The 13,203-nt window shown below is 45.5% G+C and overlaps 1 protein-coding gene and 1 long non-coding RNA gene across 6 annotated transcripts in view; one reads left to right on the forward strand and one right to left on the reverse strand.

The window, feature by feature from the left end:
* Gm44026 overlaps nucleotides 1-7,166 on the reverse strand; it is a 7,865-nt gene extending 699 nt beyond the window's left edge. The window contains exons 1-3 of the long non-coding RNA XR_001785259.2: nucleotides 5,892-7,166; nucleotides 5,423-5,460; nucleotides 1-4,018 (exon numbers count right to left, since the gene is read on the reverse strand). The exon at nucleotides 1-4,018 is cut by the window's left edge and continues 699 nt beyond it. This is a non-coding gene — a long non-coding RNA (predicted gene, 44026). The remainder of the gene's footprint in view (nucleotides 4,019-5,422; nucleotides 5,461-5,891) is intronic.
* Nucleotides 1-13,203, forward strand: part of Wipf3 (WAS/WASL interacting protein family, member 3) — a 74,551-nt gene that overhangs the window by 30,322 nt on the left and 31,026 nt on the right. The window lies entirely within an intron of this gene.

The following is a 13,203-nucleotide window of genomic DNA, read 5'->3' on the forward strand; positions in this document are numbered from 1 at the left end:
GACTGTTTATTAACTCCCGCTGAACGGAAATTATAGTGCGCCCTCGCTCTTCTGTTCCCTCTTTAATGTTTGTCAGGCCGTTTCCTTTGGAAACTCAGTGCTATCATTTTTTTTCTCCTGTGGACCGAGGATTGCATGATTCATGAGCCAAGTACTCATCCTTGTCAGTATTGACCTGTAAGCTGTGACTTACGTGGGGCAAGCTTCCCCGTCGTCTCTGGCCTGCAAAGGCTTCTGATAAGAAAAGCAGTGGAGAAACTGCAGTGTTCTCTGAAGCCCCATGAGATGCTCCGGAGTCTTAGGTTTGATGTTATTTTGGAAACAGTGGGGGTGGGGAGACCTGGGTGATAGGACACTTATATATGGAAAGGCTAATTTGCATGTTCACTAGTGCACAGCGATAATGAAAGGCTTACAGATTCCTAAATACTGTCACTCATGTGTGTTCTCTTAACAAGCTAGTGCTTTGATTGCTGCTGGGGACTGGAGTGTCCCCGGGTCCCAGTGATCCTGAAGGGGGCTTTTGCAGTGCACCATTCTATGCTGATTGTACTAAGCTAGCATTTCTTCTTGCTTACCAATCTACAAAATGACACCTTTGTCTGCTAGTGATTTTAAAAACTCGATTCCCTTCTTTGTGGCTTTGCATAGAGAGCAGTAACAACAGGTCTGTGAAAACCAAGCTAGTTGGTTTTGTTTTTGGGGGCTTTTTTTTTTTTTTTTTTTTTTTTTTTGCATCAGATTTCCTGTCTGCGCCAGAGAGGTGTGTCAGGACCTGCCACTCACAATTGCAAGGGACCATTCAGGATGACATTCAAATGTGTTCTGTCGCAGCTGTGAGGTAGGTGGGTGGCAGGCACAGAAAGGAAAAGCCTGTACGGTACACAGCTATGCACATGATACCCAGGAGTCACCACAAGTCAGAAGGGCCCTCATCACATGGGCCTGTCCTGAGCAGGAATCACCCCTGTGAAATATCTAAGAGAAATGAAAGGAAAATTACACTATGCCAAGATTCAACACCTTGATCTAGCCAGTTACTGAAGTAAGAGTCTCCTTGCCGACTCATTATTCACACCCCAGACTGCTGACTTTGGCCTTGGGAAACCTGAAATCCCACCATCACAAGCCATTCCTAGAGAACCACAAGCCAGCCATTTCTCCCTCCCAGGTCTGTCTTCATCTGAGCCAGGTGACTAGAAGGGACACCTGGCAGACATCCTAGCCTTTGCGGCCGGCCTCATATCTCTTGTCCCAACTGCTGTCATAAAAGAAAAACAAAACACAAAAAACAAAAAAACAAAATCTTTCCAAGTTCATGTGATAGACACCCAGCCTGACCAAGTGTGAAAGCCAGAGACAGGGTCCCAGCTCTGCAAAGACTCAGCGGCAAGCCGTACTGGGGACTCCCACAGTCTTTAATAAAAGGCAGAGCACGGGGTAACTCCTGGGCAGAGTGCACCCTGGTTATGTAAATGAAATCATGCTGGCTCATGAGCACGCGGAGGACAGCCACCAGTGTCACCTGTCAATGCTGGGTTTTCAGGCAGGGAACAGGCCCCGATAGTTTCTACCTATTTTTAAATGACCCCTCCCCCCTCACACAACCACATGAGGTGTTTCTTATTTCCTTGTGGTATTACAGATGGACCTGTAGCGCACTTGGCACTACACCAAAATTGATCTGCACCCCCAGCCTCCTTCTTATGGTTCTAATTCCAAGACATGTGCCTTTCAAAAAGAAAAGGATGAGCAATGTCTTGCCAGTGGGCTGAGTGAGACTGTTTAAAGATGATGGTGTGGGACAGTAGTGGCGGGCACCTCCTGAACAGCTGCCAGGCCTGGGAACTGTGCCAAGCACCCAACGTGGACGGCTTGCAGTTACAGTTAGATTCAGTAGGGACAGCTCTGGTCGGGCCAGGTGAGGACGCTGGGGCACAGAGAGAGAGAGAGAGAGGTGCTGACAGAGCCAGTGTCACACACCCACTTAGTGCTGGAGGTGGATTCCTCTTTAGCTGTGGGGTGTGTGCTAGTACACTTCTCCTTGCACACTCAGTCACCAGTTCTGGGACCACCGCCAACAAGCTGTGAGTGGTGCTCCACTCTGCTACATAGTCATTGGGTTGTTCTTCATGATACCTCCATCATAGCAGGCGATAGTATTCTGTTCTAAAGATTTAATTTTTTATGAGTATGAGTGTTTTGCCTGCGTGTATGTGCATGCACCATGTGTGTGCAGCAGCATAGGAGGCCAGAAGAGGGTGTTGGACTCCCTGGAACTCAGGTTACGGACTGTTGTTAGCCACCAAGTGGGTGCTGGGAATCGAACCCAGATCCTCTTCAAAAGCAACAAGTGCTCTTAACCACTAAGCCATCTCTTCAGTTCCAGGTGATATTCTTTTTCATTTTAACAGGCACAGAGCGGGTAAGAACTTATCCAGGGGTGCACAGGTACAAATCTGATAGGGTTGAACTCTGGCAGAATGACACCAGCCCTCAACACTGGTATGAAGCCAGCTGCCGTTTTGCTAGTGATCAGGAGGTGATGGAATTCTCAGCCACTCCTGTTGCCCATTGCAATCTGCAAGCTAGAAAACTAATAGATCACATTCTCCAAGCCTTAGACATAGCATCCAAGACTCCTCTCTGTATCCCACACTGCTTCCAGAGTTGCTCTCTTCTTTCCCATTCTTTTCTTTGTGGTTCGATTGTTTTTTCCACTGCTCTGTTAGTTTCTTCCTTTAAATAGAAAACAAAGTAGCAATTGAGCCACGGAACAGAACCACATGTAGCAGCAGAGAATCCTACGGAGGAGGAGGTGGAGCCAAGGCAGAGGAGCTGAGCTCTGTCTTTAGGGGAGAACCACCTGGGGATGCGCTCACACAGGGGCTTTGCTGCCAGCAATGATGGGCACAAGGTGGGGACAGTAAGTGCCAGATAAGCTCAGTCCCTACCCATGACTAGGCCTTCCTGTGGGGAACTAAGTTCATGCTAACAGAGCTGCTAGGTCTCTGCCTCAGAAGAGTGTAGATTCCTGAATCCAGAGCATAGCACATCCCTGCTCAGACAGAAATGGGGAGTATAGAGCTGGTTTCCTATTCCCAGATCAAAGGAGCAATGGTAGTACAGCAGAGAGCATAGCTCCCTTCCTAGTCCCAGGTCAGAAGTTTGAGTAATATGTTGCCTTTTCATCATTTCCTATCTTTGGGATCCTTAAAGTGTCACTTTCAAAGGACCCTCTTGCCCCTCTAAGAGTCACTTTCTTCTTCCCAAGCTTTCTCCTCCCGTCATTGCAGCACCCTCCTGAACAGAATGGGCTGAGGTATGGGAGAGGGTCTGTAGGCCAGTGATCATGCAGTAATAGTGAGTGACTCAGAGACAGACAGCTATGCCAAGGCCAAGGCCAGACACCCGGTAGACACCTAGCGCCTAGCTTTATTTTCTGAGTTGGCACTGAGGGTGCAGGCAAGGCTGCTGTGAGCTGGCTAGCCAGTGTCTCGCATCTTCCACCTGGCTTTACCCTGAAAGCCAAGAGCAGGTTCTTTGCTACAGTGTTAGAGAACACCGCCAATACCTCCAGACTAATAAGAACATTATGTAAAGCAACTGCGATTGTAACAGAAACAACAAACTTAGGAACAGCAACAATTAACACGTGGGAAATTATTTAAAAGCCCCAACTAATCCTTCAGCCCCACCTTCCCCGTTCTAATTTGCTATTGTTTTCTCAGAGAGCAGACCCTGCATCTTTGCTCTCCACGGAGATATTTTAAAACTCACAGAAAGCACGTGGTGCACCTGTTCTGTAGATGGTGGCAATGGGTTACCGCGTTAATAAGATTCGTTCACTGCGGAGGAGTTGACTGTGTTTCAGGATGCTGCCTGCAGGACTCCACCTGCACCATGTGGAGTGTTAGAGCACAAAGGTGGGAAAATGTGTTTGTGTCCTTTAGCCCTCTGCTCAGAAGGCATTGTGGGAAGCTGTGTGCTTCAGCGGGGATCCTGCAATGACAGCTTGCTGTGTAAAAAAGGAAAAAAAAAAAAAGAATTTCAGAGTTAGGCAGATTGAAACCTGAATCACGGGAGCCGGTTCTAACCTGTGTGTGTGTGGTGTGGTAGGTGAATTACATAACAACTCTGAGTCTCTGTCCCCCATGTATTTTATTGGGATAATAATGGCCATTTTCTGAGGTTCATTGCCCCTAGTGTGGAAGCTTCAAGAAGGGAGGAAGTGGTCTGTTTTGTTTTGTTTTATTCTGTTTTCCCACAGTTTGTCATGGATTGCCACACACATAGTGAAACTTGTAAACACGGGTTGAATGAATGAATGGCTGCCAGGCTTGCAGTGAGGATCCATTCAGAGGACGGCTGTGGCTTGCCAAGTGCCTTCTTATGAATAGCCGCAACTACTGCCTCAGAAAGGAAGCCTGTCAGAGGTCCATGTTAGTGCAAAGTTGTCAGGACAGATGGACAGCAGGAGTCTGGACAGGAGTCAGGACAGACGGAAGGCAGGAGTTAACAGCAAGGTTGGAACTCCAAAATGAGAGTCACCAATTTGGGGTCTCCAAAAGTAATCCAAAAATGGGGAACAAAGAGTATTCCTTGAAGTTGCCTGTGGTTCCTGATTCGTTCTGCCAGGTTGCCCTGTTCATGGGTTCTGTGGAGCCAGCAAGGAGCCTTCCCTTTTGGTCATACTAAGTTGAGTGGGCCTGAGTCCATGCTACAGCAGGAAGCGCCTGGAATCGCAGATTAGAGCCACATGACCTTTGTTGGGGCTTGTCTCTGCTGTGGTAGCTCATCAGGGAATGTCTCACCCAGGGAAATCGGAGCACAATTTAAATGCTTTGAACTGTTGAAGAGGGTTTTGGCTTGTTGGACAGCTGAAGTGGCAGACCAACAGTCTAGTGGAAGGGATGGCCCCTGTCTCTCTGTATGAATTACCAGCCATACTAGTGCGGGAATTCTAGGTGGCCTGGCTGTAAGCCCTCTCTACAACAACAACAACAACAACAACAACAACTCCTTGGGTTCTGTAGCAGCTCCAGGAAGCTGAGCTCAAATGCTGTGACCTGGTCTTCTCTGAGCTGAAAATGTACTCATATTCTACTGACAGGGAAATTGGAATACAGGTAGAATATGTTCTTTGTATCGATTATTATAAAAGAAAATGAGAGTTAGTATTATAATTAGTTCTCGTTTATTTTACTTATTAACCTTGAGATAGATGATAGATAGATAGATAGATAGATAGATAGATAGATAGATAGATAGATAGAAAGAAATTTGGAGGTGAATAGCTAATTGAAATGGGAATGAGGTTGATGGTGAACTGACAGCTGTTGTTGAAGCTAAATAGTAGCTCCTGGGTACATTAGTCTTCGAGTGACTTTCGAGTGAATTGTCCAAATAGCAGTAGGCTCACCATTGTCATCTCCCTGACTGTTTCCCAGTCACAGGAACCTGGAACAGGACGACACCAGATAAGCAGTGTGCTTTGATAAACTTTCACTTGCTATTCTCTGTCCTGGCTCAAGGGCATCTGGTTGGTGTTTTCTCCTCAAAGTACAGAGGGCATTGTGGTGATTCTTACAACAAAACCCTCCCAGTCTGTAACTGTTTGGAAGGTCAAGGTCACTAAATATGAGCAAACTCCCCCTTTCAGCATTTTCTGTCTCCAAAGAGAGGTTGCCTCCAAGAGCTTCGGCCTCTGACTCTGATGACACAGATGTTGAAGGTGCTTCAGCAGTAATGTATTTCAGAATCGATGGACAGATACCTGCTATTTCTGAAAGCTTATACGGAGAGGCCAATCAATTCCTGGCAACCTTGGCTGTCTTAGCATCCATTATAGATGATCTCTGAGCAAGTGCAGAGCAGTTTGCCCTGCTCACCTGCAGTGCAGTAGCTGCTAACTTCCTCTTCCATAGCTCCCAGTTCCCGAAGATGTCTTCTGAAATGCTGAGTCTTGGATGTGACCAGAGCCCATAGACTGACCAACCTGCAACCCAGGCTGAGTCCTAGTGTAGAACTGGGGCAGAAACAGTATGTGTGGATCACAGATGTCATCGGATGGGGACCTGCTTTTTAATAAATGATCTTATTCCTTTTATTTTGATTTTTGTACTCCACCTCCATGACCCCCGCTTCTCACTCCACCTACGCTCCTTTTATTGCTTCGTTTATGCTGCCAGAGTTAGAAAATAAGAATAGAAAGCACACAGTTAAATTCAAATAAAATACAAAGCAACAGTAAAACAATGAGGCGTGATGGCCCAGAAAGCAGAGGCAGGAGGATCTCAAGGGAGTTCCCTGCCTGCCAAAGCTACACGGGGAGACACTATCTGAAAAAAAAAATACAATAAAAAATTCAACTAATAAGTAATTGCTTTAGAACAAGAATGGAGCAAATATGGTCATACTTAACACATAAAATAATCGTTGAGCTTAATTCAAACTTAAGTGCCTTATTTTATCTGGCAGTCCTAGCTCTTTTTTATGTTTCTTGGATATGTATGTTTATAGATAGATAGATAGATAGATAGATAGATAGATAGATAGATAGATAGATAGATAACTATGTCCTTCAAAGACTTACTCACCTTTCTCCCCAATAAACCCAGGGCTTATCTCCTCATTGGTATATTCTGAGGAGGCTATAACTGTTTCTCCTGTCTCCTTTATTTAAGGTTATGCATAATTTTTTTTACTATCATGGGTTATCATACTTTATACTTATACAGAGAGTCTGATCAATTCCTGGAAACTTTGGTTGTCTTAGCAGCCATTATAGATGATCTCTGGGCAAGTGCATGTACTTGATCATACTTGATTAGGTTTGGTTCCCAACACCCACATAGTGGCTCACAACCATCCTTAACTCCAGTTCCCGGGAATGCCATGCACTCTTCTGACCTCATCTAAACATACCAGCAAAACACTGATGCACATAAAACAGAATAAAGAGACCTTTTTTTAGAAGCAAGAAAGAAAAACACCAAACAAACAAACAAACACAAACCTACTTCCACAAAGCTTTCCTAACTCCCTTTCATACTTGGTTTTTGTTAGGTTTCGTTGGTTTTAGGGCGGGGACAAGGGTTGTGTTGTTGTTTGATTGTGGGTTTTTTGCTGTTTGTTGGTTTTTTTTGTTTTATTTTGTTTTTTGGTTTTGTTTTTTGATTTTTTTGTTTTGTTTTGTTTGTTTGTTTGTTTGTTTTGCTTTATTTGAAACAAGGTTTCACTCACTATATAGCCCTGTCTTATCTGGAGCTGTCTATGTAGACCAGGCTGATTCTAAACTCTCAGAGATTCCTTGTCTTTGCCTCCCAGTTGCCAGAACGCACCACACTACGCATGAGATTTTATTCCCAGTAGCCTTTATTTTTCATAGCAGCTTTAGTACTTAGCAAAACTGAACAGAAAGTAATGTTCCCACATACTTCCTGCCCCCCCGCAAGTATATTCCCCAAAATAAAAAGCAAATTTTTCATCCATGCTTGAAGATTCTTCATTTTTCAAATCACCCTCTTGATGCTATCATCACTTGGAATGAAGAAAAAAAATAACAAAAGTTATGATTCTTAAAGATGTTTACATGACAGTTTTCTACAATGAGTGACATTTATATTATGATGTGGCTTTATTTTTTTGCCACTGCAGTGTGGTTATTAGAATGAAATTAACTATACTATAGGTCAGAGGAATAGCTGGCAGGCAAGGGCAGCTGATACCTAACAGGATTGTTGTTCTAGTGCTTAAGTGTCTAGGGCAGCTGAATGACTCTTGGTCTTTGCATGGAAGCAGAGTTGTACCTGCTTCCTTCAGGGTAACCCTACCGGGCTGGCTCACAAGGAAGCAGAGACCTAGCTGCCTAAAGAAAGGACAACGCAACAGTAGATCTGAGGTTACGGAAGTGTGATAGTTGCAGCAGCCCACACCACACCAGTTCCATAGAGCCTCAGTCAGCAGACCTAATTTTAGGAGGTGCAAGACAGAAATACAGTTGAGAGGAATGAACTAAAAATAAGTCCTCTCTATTCCTTGCAGTTCACATCCTGAGATAGTCTGAATGTGTTCTGTCCAAGCAAATGAGGTCCTTGTCATGGCTGGCATGATGACCTCATGGGGAATGGTGGGGCCCAGGTTCTGTTGTGAGCCCCTGCAGCTGTTGTGACTTTCCACTTCTGTCCTCTGGAAATGCTGACAGCCAGTGGAATCCATGCTATTGTGTTTTCAAGAGGGTTTGCAGTGGCTCTGTTTTGTTTATATATATTTTGTTTATATATATATATGTTTTTTCAAGGAGCAGAATGAAGGAGAGCACGCTGTGTGAGACATACCTCTGGGATACCCACAGGCTTCATCTGCCATTATCATGACAAAAATATTTATTTTTCTATTTAATTCACACCATATTTATCACATTGAAGAGCAAGTTTGGCCTTAGTGAATTTTTAGAATGTAACATATATCAGGCACTGTGCTAAGTACTAGAAGGGTGGATTCAGGCACCTTTTTTTTTTTTGGTTTTTCAAGACAGGGTTTCTCTGTGCAGTCCTGGCTGTCCTGGAACTCACTCTGTAGACCAGGTTGGCCTCAAACTCAGAAATCTACCTGCCTCTGCCTCCCAAGTGCTGGGATTAAAGGCGTGCGCCACCACGCCCGGCTGGTTCAGGCACATTTCTATCTTAAGGGATATACTTGAGATGGTGACAGAAGCATCTCAGGATGGGTGAGGTGTCTAAACACTGGCTTCAGGTTGTGGGTAGGATGTTGGCCCAGATATCCTTATCTGTGTTGGGATGGACCATTTGAGCCCAGAGAAACCAAGTCAGCTGTGTGAAGCTGTGGATAACAGATAGAATAAAAAGTCTTTCAGTTTTTCTATCACATCTTGGCAAAGCTGCTGTGCTTATGGTGTGTGTGTGTGTGTGTGTGTGTGTGTGTGTGTGTGTGTGTATGAGTTCATGTGAGTGTATGTGTGTGATGTTGCCTCGTTTGGGCAGCAAAAGTACTTACTACACAGACAGTGAAGACATGAGACCCCCTTGAAGTTGCAGAAATCTTCAATAGGCTGTGGGCTCTTATGGGTCACAGTGGACCACCTGACTAATATTCTTCTCACCTCAGGCTCAGGAAAAGCCAGCCTCACTGGACCAAACCCTTTAAGCGTATGGCTATTATATATAATTAACATTCACGAGGAAAGAACTGTTAATTCCAATTCTTGAGTAGGTTCCTCAAGAAAGCCTGCCAGCTGGGCGTCAGGAGAGGATTGGGTTTCAATAGGGAGAGGCAGAGCAGGAGACCGTGTGGGCAGAGGGGGCAGAGCAGGAGACTGTGTGGGCAGAGGGGGCAGAGCAGGAGACCGTGTGGGCAGAGGGGGCAGAGCAGGAGACCGTGTGGGCAGAGGGGGCAGAGCAGGAGACCGTGTGGGCAGAGGGGACAGAGCAGGAGACCGTGTGGACAGAGGGGACTCATGAGAACAAGGAGCTTGGCCGGTGCAGCTGACACACTGAAGGGTGATGGTAGCAGTCGCCATAGTCCCATCTGGAAGCCCCTCAACACTATGCTTGTGAAGATTTGTCCCAATCCTGTGTGTAGGTCATCGTAAGCTTGAGAGGAATACAGGGGAAAATGACATCAACCCTTAACTGGAGAGGAAAAGTTTGAAAACAAGAGTCCTTTGGGAAACCGTTTAAATCCATGACTTCCAGACACCCCACTTTCACCCACACTCCTGAAAGGAGATCTGCTCCTGTTGCCAAGACCACAGCTCTGGTCTGAGTGGTCAAAGTCGGCAATAAAAAGACGGTGAAGTGAAGTAAGTCTAGAGGAGAGCGGCTGACTTGAAGTTGTATTGAGTCGTCCTGGGGTGCATATTACAAGTGAGGTAAAGATGTAGAGAAGCTTGTGAGCACGTGTGTGCTCATGTGTGCACATGTATGAAGAGCTAGGGAGGGCCTGGCATGGATGCTGAAGAATGGTGTCATTCTGGCACTCTACGGCATGCATGGGTGCTAAGGGTTTGTAAAAGTTCCCAGTAGGCTTACTGTCACCACATGTCATATTGGCTTCTGGCACCACATGTGGACAGGCTGCATTGCTAGACAACTAGAGCTGGTTTGAAGGTGGGGCCTCCCAGAGTGCAATTCTTTCTCTTTAGGAAAGTGCTAGGTGTGGTAGCTCTGAATGTTCAGACTTTCTTGTATTACAGGTGCTATCAGGAAGTGATAAGGAGTCAGGGAGACCCCAGGACATCATACCGAGATGTCATTGGGGCCAGGAAGAACCTGGCCTTTTGAGGACATAGGGTCACCAATAGGCATCTCAAATATGTGCCAATGACTGAAAAAAATTAAACAGTGCAAAAAAGTTGGCTCTGTGTGTGTCTCTCTTGCATCTTTCATTTGATAGTTTGTCTCTACTACATTTTTATTTTGTTTGTATAGTTCAAGTTTTAAGTAGTAAGACTGGCTTTCACAGGGACAGTGACAACTCTGTGATGATGCATAGATTTGTGCATTCCTACCCCTGCCAGAGCTCCCCTATTACCCCTTTGTAGTCACACCCTGCTTCTATCAGTCATTGGCAGCCTCTGACCCTCTTTTCTATTGGTCCAGTTTTACCTGGGTTTTGTTGATCCACACCCGCAGAAGGGTGTTCCGGTAGTTTCCAGATGTTTCTGCCTCTCTAGTTCCTTTGCTTCTCTGTATAAACTTTAGATTCACCATGCCAATGTCTATTTTTAAATCTACCCGGCTTTTGACTGGAATTGCACCAAATCTATACATTGACCTGTTCTCTTTGCTACACTGTATCCTCTAGTGGATAGAGTAGACAGTTTTATTGACTTTGGAGAGGGGGGCGGGATATGCTGGCCAGGAGGATGCTGTTATGGATAGGGTTATGGAAGGATGCTAGATCTGAGGGCCAGATCTGCTTTCATCAGAATTCCATGTTTTGTAGACCCCATACCCTGTGCACAGTTATTGGATTTTGTGTGGTTCTTTTATACTTGGAAGTATTTTAAAGGGTTGTTAAATATTTGGTTTTGAGTTGATTATCCCCCGTTTAAGGAGTCGAGCTTGGTTTCCGGCGTGCTGACCTGTAAACCATGACCTCCATGACTCCCTTTCTGGCTCTAGGTGCTTTCTGCTAGACTGTTTGCAGCCTGTGAACAGGTAGTTTTATCTTTCCTTCCTACTGCACACCTCACTGCTCTCCCATGATTGCCATTATGATGTTGAATAGATGAGAGGGCAGAGCCTAGCTTTGATCCTGACAGCAGGAAGCTACTTCACCCCTGGGTTTATTGTTGGCAAGTGAGAATGAAGCGCCTTCCCATTCTGTCTGAAGAGAGCTCCTATCATGAAAGGAAGCTGGATTTTGTTGTTTGGCTGCCTTTTCTTAATCAATTGATGTAATCATGTGATTTTTTTCTTCATTTTTACATTGTGTTAATATGAGTTTGTTTGAATGATTGGCAATGCACACACAGTGTGTATATGTATGCACACAGATAGATGGGTAGATAGACAGAGAAAAAACAAATAAAGAAAGGATATGACTGTTCTTAGGTATGGTGGAGGAGGTTTATTGTAGATAAAGGGGAGAGCACTAGCCAGAGGCAGGGACATCTGGGAGAGTTCAGAGTGAAGATGACCCCCAAGCTGGAGCTTGTGAGGAGAAAGGGGGAGGGGGAGGGGAGAGCCAGACCAAAAGGCTAAAGAGCAAACAAAATGGCCAGGTAACCAAAATGGATATAGGGAAGGGCAGCTGAGGAAAGGGAAACTTAGCCCAGTACCTGGGTGGGAGATGTCTAGGGTAGGGGGCGGGATGTGTTGCCCAGGAGGACCCTGTAACAGGATTACTGTAACAGGTAGGATGCTGGGAGAACTGGGGTCCAGATCTGTTTTGATATATTAAGTAGACACCTCAACCATTTGTCCCAGGTTTGAGACCCAGTGCACGGTGTGTTTGTGTGTGTGTGTGTGTGTGTGTGTGTGTGTGTGTGTGTGTGTGTATGTGTGAGTATGTGTGTGTGTGTGTCTACTTCACAGTTAAGGATTAAAAATTCTGCCTTCTGTTCTGTGGTCATATTTGAGTGTTTCCCGCTTTGACTCTAAAACTGACTCTGAGAGTTTGAAAGTCCATGAAATTCGGGATTATGAGGTGTAAACATGATTCTTATAGAGCTGATTGGGTTTGCATTTGCCTCATTTTGAGATCAGCATCTGCTGCACATATAACTCTCCTCGAATCTCCTCTGTCCTTCTATGAAGATGCTCAAAGTCAGCGCCTGTCTCAGCCAGTTCCCCCTTTTCCTGTAGTCTGAGGTTATCTTTGGGTTTTTCAGAGGCAGAGAAGAGAGCAGACATACTCTTTCCTTGTTGCTGGTCGCCACCCAGCTTTTTCCCAGACTCCCTTGCTCGGGATGGTCCCATTCTCTCTCAATTTGAACTGGTTGTTCCAGAGGCTACCGAAGCCATCGTTTGGGACCTTCTTTTTGATCTCTGGCTTTATGCCGGGAATCACAAGCTTTAAAACAGGAAAAGGTGGGAGCCTGTTGGAAACTATGAGAGAGTGCAGATATTAATAGCCAACATCTACTGAGCGTTTCGTAAGTGCCACTCACTGATTTCAAAATGTCTCTTTTTAAAAATGGAAGTGATTAAACCCCCACCACAGGGTATGTAGTGGTTGTTGTTCTCTTCCCAAGTTTGCAGGTAGGAAAATGGACACTTGAGGAAGTCAGGTAAGCGGTCAAGGTATTGTATTATCCTAATACAAAGTGGATCTGGGTCCCATTGAGGATGTTGGGACTTTAATTCAATAGGTTACCAAACAAAATAAAAAGCCATGAATGTGGGAAAAGGTTGTAGGGAAGAGGGAAGGTTGGTGGCTAAAGCCGAGGGCGGATGCTTTGGGTGCTACCTCATGAAGGAAGGGGCCCCACGCTTCATTGGCAGGGCCCGGAGACTGGACTGAGACCCGAGTTAGAGGTGAGGATGCCAGTGACTTCGGGAGCAGGGACCTCAGGGTCCACGAAGGTTCTAGAGTGGAGAAGAAGTATGTTGGTTTCTCTTTGAACAAATCTCGGAGTCATTGTTTCTCGGGGATCCAGTCCATGTCCAGATCTAGAAGCTTCCTGTGGGTTCTGTGCAAAGCAGAGGTGGTGGGGGGTGGGGGTGGGTCTAAATC

Source organism: Mus musculus, chromosome 6, assembly GCF_000001635.26.
Source record: "Mus musculus strain C57BL/6J chromosome 6, GRCm38.p6 C57BL/6J".
Taxonomy (NCBI): Eukaryota; Metazoa; Chordata; class Mammalia; order Rodentia; family Muridae; genus Mus; species Mus musculus.